Source organism: Tupaia chinensis, unplaced genomic scaffold, assembly GCF_000334495.1.
Source record: "Tupaia chinensis unplaced genomic scaffold, TupChi_1.0 Scaffold144346_1, whole genome shotgun sequence".
NCBI classification, from domain to species: domain Eukaryota; kingdom Metazoa; phylum Chordata; class Mammalia; order Scandentia; family Tupaiidae; genus Tupaia; species Tupaia belangeri.
This window is the reverse complement of record NW_006204205.1, coordinates 5,372,706-5,379,983: the sequence shown is the minus strand read 5'-3', so window position 1 is coordinate 5,379,983 and position 7,278 is coordinate 5,372,706. Positions and strand designations below refer to the sequence as shown.

Sequence of the window (7,278 nt, the reverse complement as noted above, 5' to 3'; positions counted from 1 at the left end):
GGCCAGGACCAGCAGTTAGCCTAATGGCTATGTTGCTGGACTCCCATGTAGTCAACCACAGTTCGAGTCCCAGACCCAGTGGCTTAGACTCACGTCAGGCGCGTGTGCGTGTGTGCCCAAGATCCCAAGAGGAGAATGGAGGAGAAGGGATTGCAGCGTGGCCATTCCCCCTGAGGGGGTGATTTCTTGCTTCCTGTCTCTCTGTCTCTCTCTCTCTTTCTGGTGAGCACACACGCCTGATAGGGAAAACCTCTCCCCAAAAAAAAGAATGGCCAAATTAGGATAATTGACCATACCAACTGTTGCCAAGGATGTAGAGGAACTTAAACTTTCATAGGGGGGGGGGTATAAAATATAACTTCAGGAAACTATTCAGCAGTTTCTTTTTTTTTTTTCTTTTTTTGAGTTTTTTGCTATAGGGTGCATGCGCTCGCCAGACAGACAGAGAGACAGAGAGACAGAAAGCGAGAAATCACCCCCCAGGGGGGATGGTCACGCTGCAATCCCTTCTCTTCCATTCTCCTCTTGGGATCATGGGCACGCATGCACATGCTCCTGGCGTAAGTTTAAGCCACCAGGTCTGGGATTCGAACCGCTCGACTACATGGGAGTCCAGCGACATAGCCATTACGCTAACCGCTGGTCCCAGCAGTTTCTTAAAAGTTGAGAAACTGGACTCCCACATGGCCGACCACAGTTTGAGTCCTGGACCTGGTGGCTTGCTTTCTCACTTTCCCTCTCTATCTGGTATGTGTAATATCCCGGAGGAGAACGGGGGCCAGCAGGTGGCATGGTGACTAAGGTGCTGAACTCCCACACGGCCAGCCATGGTTCAAGTCCCAGACCTAGTGGCTTGCTTTTTCACTTCTCCCCTTCCCTGTCTCTCTGTTGTAAGGGAGTGTGCCCTATAACAAAACTTTAAAAATGATAAGTAAGATTATATAATTCTTTTTAAATTATTTATTTTATTTGTATTTATCTTTATTTTTTTTAGAGATTTTTGCTATAGGGTGCATGCATTCGCCAGAAAGACAGAGAGAGACAGTGAGACAGAAAGCGAGAAATCACCCCACAAGGAGGATTGCCACGCCACAATCCTTTCTCCTCCATTCTCTCGGGATCTTGGGCACGCACACACATGTGCCCAGCATGAGTTTAAGTCCCGAGTTCAGGATTCAAACCATGATCGACTAAATGTAAGTCCAGTGACATAGCCATTACGCTAACTGCTAGTCTCTGTTTATTTTATTTTTTTAATTTGTTGTAGGGCATGCATGCTCAGCAGATAGAAAGGGAAAGTGAGAAAACAGAGAATTCCCCATATAGATATGGGATGACACAGTAGATGGTATACATTTATATTTTCAAATAAGAGTTAAGGGTTGGAAGAGGCCTTGGAGGCCACATAAACAGATCATCAGATAAATATCAAGTCTAGGGACCAGCAGTTGACATAATGGCTGTCACTGGACTCCCATACCATGGTTTGAGTCCCGGATCCAGTGGCTTCAAACTCACTGAGCACATGTGAGTGTGTGCCCAAGATCCCAAGAGGAGAATGGAGAAGAAGGGATTGCGGGATGGCCATCACCCCTGGTGGGGGTGATTTCTTGCTTTCTGTCTCTCTGTGTGTCTCTCTCTGTCAAGCATACATTCCCTATAGCAAAAATATCACTGGAAAAAAAAAAGTTAAGCATAGTTCCTGCATATAATTGAAACTTTTTCAGTCTTAGGTACTTACCTAAAAAAAAAAAAAAAAAAGTGTCTATCCATGCAAAGACTTATTTATAGCACATTTATTTGTAATGTCCCAAACTGGAAAACAATCCAACTATCCATCAACAGATGAATGGGTAAATAAACTGTGTTTTATCTGGATAATAGAATACTTATCAGGGATAAAAAGAAATAACAATAGCAACATCCAACAACATGGATGAATCGTAAATGGGGCCAGTCCCATGGCCTGGTGGTTAAGGGAGCCAGATCCCACATGGTCAATAGTTCACTTCAAATCCCAGCCCCCGTAACAAAAAAACATTCTGGTCACGTGTGTTAATGTGCCCCAAATCTTGACAAGATGAAGAAATGGAGGAGAAGGAATTGCAGTGTGAACATACCCCACTAGGGGGTGCTTTCTTCCTTTCCCTCTGTCTTTGTTTCTGTCTTTGGCAAGTCCATACACCCTCTGACAAATTTAAAAACACAAAAGGAGGGACCAGCAGGTGTCATGGTGGTTAAGGCACTGGACTCCCACGTGGCTGACAGAGGTTTGAGATCCAGGCCTGCGGCTTGAAAATTGCACTAGGTGCATGTGCATGTGTGCCCAAACTCCAGAGAGGAGAATAGAGGAAAAGGGGTTGCGGCATGGCCTTCCCTCTTGGAGGATGACCTCTCGTTTTCCCTCTTTGTTTCACTCTGGTGAGCACACATGCCCTGTGGCAAAAACCTAAAAATCATACAAAGGTATACTTATCCCAAGTGAAAGAAATCAGACCCTCCACCCCAAAAAGTACATATTGCTTAACTTTTTTACATTTGTTTATGATAGAGAGCCCGCACATAAGAGGCTGAGAGAAACACCCCCACTAGTGTCTTGTCTTTTTTTTTTTTTGGAGAGTTTTGTTTGTTTGTTTGTTTGTTTGTTTGTTTTGCTATAGGGCGTGTGCATGCACCAGAAAGACAGAGAGAGACAGAGAAATCACCCCCCGGGGGGATGACCATGCCACAATCCTTTCTCCTTTCTCCTCTTGAGATCTTGGGCACGCACGCACACACGACTGGCATGAATTTAAGCCACCGGGTCCGGGACTCAAACTGTGGTTGACTACATGGGAATCCAGTGACATAGCCATTGCGCTACCTGCTGGTCCCCCCCCCACCCCAGTAGTGTCTTTTATACCGTAAACCCCTGTCTGTAGCCCTGCAGCTCCTCTGGTCTTGGGCACCCACACATCCAGCACACTTTTGGGACAACTCGAAGTCCTAACCCATGGTCAGCCTCCTGTCTTCCAGCGCTGCAGTTCATGTGCTGCTGACTACACCACCAGACTGGACTATGTATGAAATTTTAGAAATAGTAAACTAATTCACAGTGACAGTAGCAGATAAGTGGTTTCCAAGGGATCAGGGCAGGGGGACAAGTGTGAAGAGGGATTAAAAATGGGCATGAGGTGGGCCGATAAGTGGTGTGGCATGGTGGTTGAGAGCGCTGAACTTTCACATGGCCGACTGCAGTTTGAGGCCTGGACCTGGCGGCTTGCTTGCTCTCTCTCTCTCTCTCTCTCTCATGCTTTCTCTATCCTTCTCTGTTCAAATTAAAATAAATAAAGTTAAATAAAATAATTCTTAAGACATGGGCACGAGAAGTCCAACCACAGTGGTGCAGGTGGTCAGACACCACTGCTTGATGTTGATGCCATGTGGGAAGGCCCACAATTTGGTCAGCCTGAACACACCAGGTGTGCCCACGGGCAGTCCTGTGATCCTGGCTGGCTGAAAGACTATAGGGGTGGATCGCAGCATGGCAGCACCCTGTTGGTCTCCCTCTCTCGCTCCCTCTCAGTTATTGTCACTTTGACCTCACTCTCACTTTTTCTCATTAAATAAATAAATCTTTTTTTTTTTGAGAGAGAAAGAGCGAGATTTTTCCTATAAGGCACGTGCACTCATCAGAGACAGAGAAAGATAGAGAGAAAGTGAGAAATCACCCCCTCCATGGGGGATGGCCACACCATCTCCTCCATTCTCTCAGGATTTTGGGCACGCTGGACTCCCATGTAATCGACCACGGTTTGAGTCCCGGACCTGGTGGCTTAAATTCACTCTGGGCATGTGTGCCTGCATGCCCAAGACCCCGAGAGGAGAATGGAGGAGAAGGGATTGCGGCGTGGCCATCCCCATATAGTTTTATCACAGGTACATCAAACAAATTTATTATAAAAACTTAGCCAAAAAGAAGAAGAAAGAAAAGAAAAAAAGAACATTTAAAAAAAAAAAAAAAAGCCCACCAGGAGCAGTATGCAGAGGGCAAGATGAGAAGAGCTGCTGGGAAGAAGACATCTGGTCTTCAGCAGAAAAATGTTGCAGTAAAAACAAAAAAGAACGAGCAGAAAACACGTGGGAATGGAGATGTGGCAGCGCCAGTGAGACACCTCAGCCTCCTCGGAAGAAAAGGCCCGGGTACATCCTACTGTTGAAAATGAGGAAACATTCATGCACAGAGTTGAAAAAGACTCCCAAAAAGCTCAAACCATGATGGCTTGTTGATGACTGGGACTTATTTACCAGGCAAAAACAGCTCTTTGATCTTCCTGCTAAGAATGTCGATTCCACTCGGGAGGATTACGCAAATTATAAAAAATCTCGAGAAAACACCGATAAGGAGTACGCTGTTCATGAAGCCGTGGCAGGGTATAAAAGAATACGTCAGTGTCATGTTGGGCTCTCAGCTTCTCTACGAGTCGGAGAGACCAGTTTGCCGAGATCCTGGCAGCTCACCCTGCTGTCCCAGGTGTGTGGAGCGCCTGTCTACTGAGATTATTTGTACGGACTGGTACGATGTTGGCCTATACACCTCCTGATGAGAAGAACCTTGCCTTACTACTGAATTATCTTCACGGTTGCCTAAAGTACCTGGCAAAGAATTCTGCAACTTTGTTTAGTGCCAGCGATGATGAAGTGGCTCCCCCAACCCCAGAACCGTAGGAAAGCTGTGTGAGAGGCGCACTCGCTCACCTGTTTGGATCTCTGTAAACACATTGTTGTTCTTAGTCCTTCTCTTGTACAAACGATGTACTTTGAAGATGTTGGTGTACAACAGAATTGATGTTTGTTGGGAACCAGCAGTTAGCGTCATGGCTATGTCGCTGGACTCCCACGTAGTCAACCGCAGTTCGCGTCCCGGACCTGGTGGCTTAAAACTCACGCTGGGCGCGTGTGCGTGCGTGCCCAAGATCCCGAGAGGAGAATGGAGGAGAAGGGATTGTGGCGTGGTCATCCCCCCGGGGGGATGATTTCTCGCTTTCTGTCTCTCCGTCTCTGTCTGTCTGGTGAGCGCACGCGCCCTATAGCAAAAACCTCTCCAAAAAAAAAAAAATTGATGTTTGTTTTCTGTTTGATTTTTAAGCAGAGAAAATGGAAGGGCTTCGGCTTCTTTTTTCTTTTCATTTCAGAGTTTCTACCGGTGTATTCATGATGGACAACAGAGACAGGCTAGAGTGTTTAATTGCCTAGTTGACAAAGCTGCTTTGAAAGCTGGTGGTTCTATTCCTTTGACACTGTACACATTTATTATATGTGTTAATGCTGTATGACAAAACACTCTGATTCCGAGTGCCAGAGGTTCTATTCAGTGTATATAACGGAACACACTCATCCATGTGTGCTCCTTTTTTCTGGGGCTTAAAGTACAGAGCCCATCCTTTGCAAGTCATCCATGCTGTTCCTTAGGCATTATCTTCGCTCAGATTGTTGAATGATAGTGACTTGTTTCACGGTTTTGTATTTGTGTCTAATGTATGTTTTAACATGATAGACACAATGCATTGTGTAGCTACAGTTCTCTGAAGTCAATCTTTTAGGAATTGTTTTTCAGATCTTCAATAAATTTTTTATTTAAATTTCAAAATAAAAAAGTAAATAAACTTTTTTTTTTTTTTAAATAAATGGGGCCCTGGGGCCAGCAGGTGGGGCATGGTGGTTAAGGTGCTGAACATTCCTACATAGCTAACCACAGTTTGAGTCCCCAACCTGGTGGCTTTCTCTCTCTCTCTCTCTCTCTCTCCCCCTCTGCATCTCTTTCTGGTCAATTAAAATAAATGAATGAATAAAGTAAAATAAAATTAATAATAATAATAATAATAAATGGGGCCCAGGGGCCAACATGTAGCATAGTGTTTGAAGCACTGGACTCTCACATGGCCGACCACAGTTCTAGTCCCAGACCTGGCGGCTTGCGTTCTCACTTTCTCTCTCTTCAGATTTTAAAAATAAGTCAATACATAACAAATTTTTTTAAAAATGGGGCCCAGACATTGGCTCAGCTTTAATGATCTAGCCCTGCAGAGTCACATGGTGCCAGCATTTTGAATCCCACCTAGGCCTGAAAAACAGACTGGCATGGGCACCCAGGATCCTAAGCAGCTGGAGGGCTGCATGATGAGACCTATTGACAGTGTTTTCTCTCTCTGCCTTTCTCTGACAGTTGCATAGACATGCTTTCCATCATAAAGAAAGGAGAGGGGGCCAGCTGGTGGTGTGGTAATTAAAGGTGCTGGACTCCCACATGGCTGACCTTGGTTCAAGTCCCAGGCCTGGCATCTCTCTCTCTCTGTATGTGTTTGTGTGTGTGTGTCTTGCTCTGATCAAACCAAAAAATGACCATAATGACAAATAAAATAATAGAAATAATTCTTTTAAAAAAAAGGGACCAGCAGATGGCATAAGGGCTATGTCGCTGGACTCCCATGTAGTCGACCATGGTTCGAGTCCCGGACCCAGTGGCTTAAACTCGAGCCGGGCACGTGTACATGAGTGCCCGAGATCCCGAGAGGAGAATGGAGGAGAAGGGATTGAAGCATGGCCATACCCCCAGGGGGTGATTTCTCTCTTACTGTCTCTCTGCCTCTGTCTTTCTGGCAAGTGCATGCACCCTGTAGCAAAAACCTCTCCAAAAAAAGGAGGAAAAAAGGAGCATGAGAAAATTTTGAGAGATGATAGAAGCAATTTATTAAATACATTTGTTAATCCCCTTAAATTTAGTTCCACTTTGCTTTAGTCATTAACTTCTTACTTTACACCAAATGCTTTTTAAAAATATAATTACATATTTAGCAATTTTTCGGTTCACCATTGTTCTTTATTTATTTATTTTTGGAGAGGTTTTTGCTATAGGGCGCTTGTGCTCACCAGAAAGAAACAGAAAAAAAGCAAGAAATCACCCCCACAGGGGGGATGGCCACGCCACAATCCCTTCTCCTCCGTTCTCCTCTCAGGATCTTGGGCATGCACACACACGCACCTGACGTGACTTTAAGCCATCGGGTCCAGAATTCGAACCGTGGCTGACTACGTGGGAGTCCAGTGACACAGCCATTACACCAACCACTGGTCTCGTTCACAAATGTTCTTTGAATCATTCTTCGAGTTTTACTTCCTTCTCCATGAACTATATTCTTTTTTTTTTTTTTTTGAATTTGTCAGCAGGCACATGTGCTCCCCAGAGACAAAGAGAGAAGGGAAGTGAGAAAGCATGTCCCGGGGGCAAATGGTCACACC

General features: G+C 45.1%; 1 pseudogene; it reads left to right on the top strand.

Moving 5' to 3' along the window:
* Positions 1 to 3,992: 3,992 nt before the first annotated feature.
* Positions 3,993 to 4,707, top strand: LOC102487123 (mortality factor 4-like protein 1 pseudogene; annotated as a pseudogene).
* Positions 4,708 to 7,278: the final 2,571 nt, after the last annotated feature.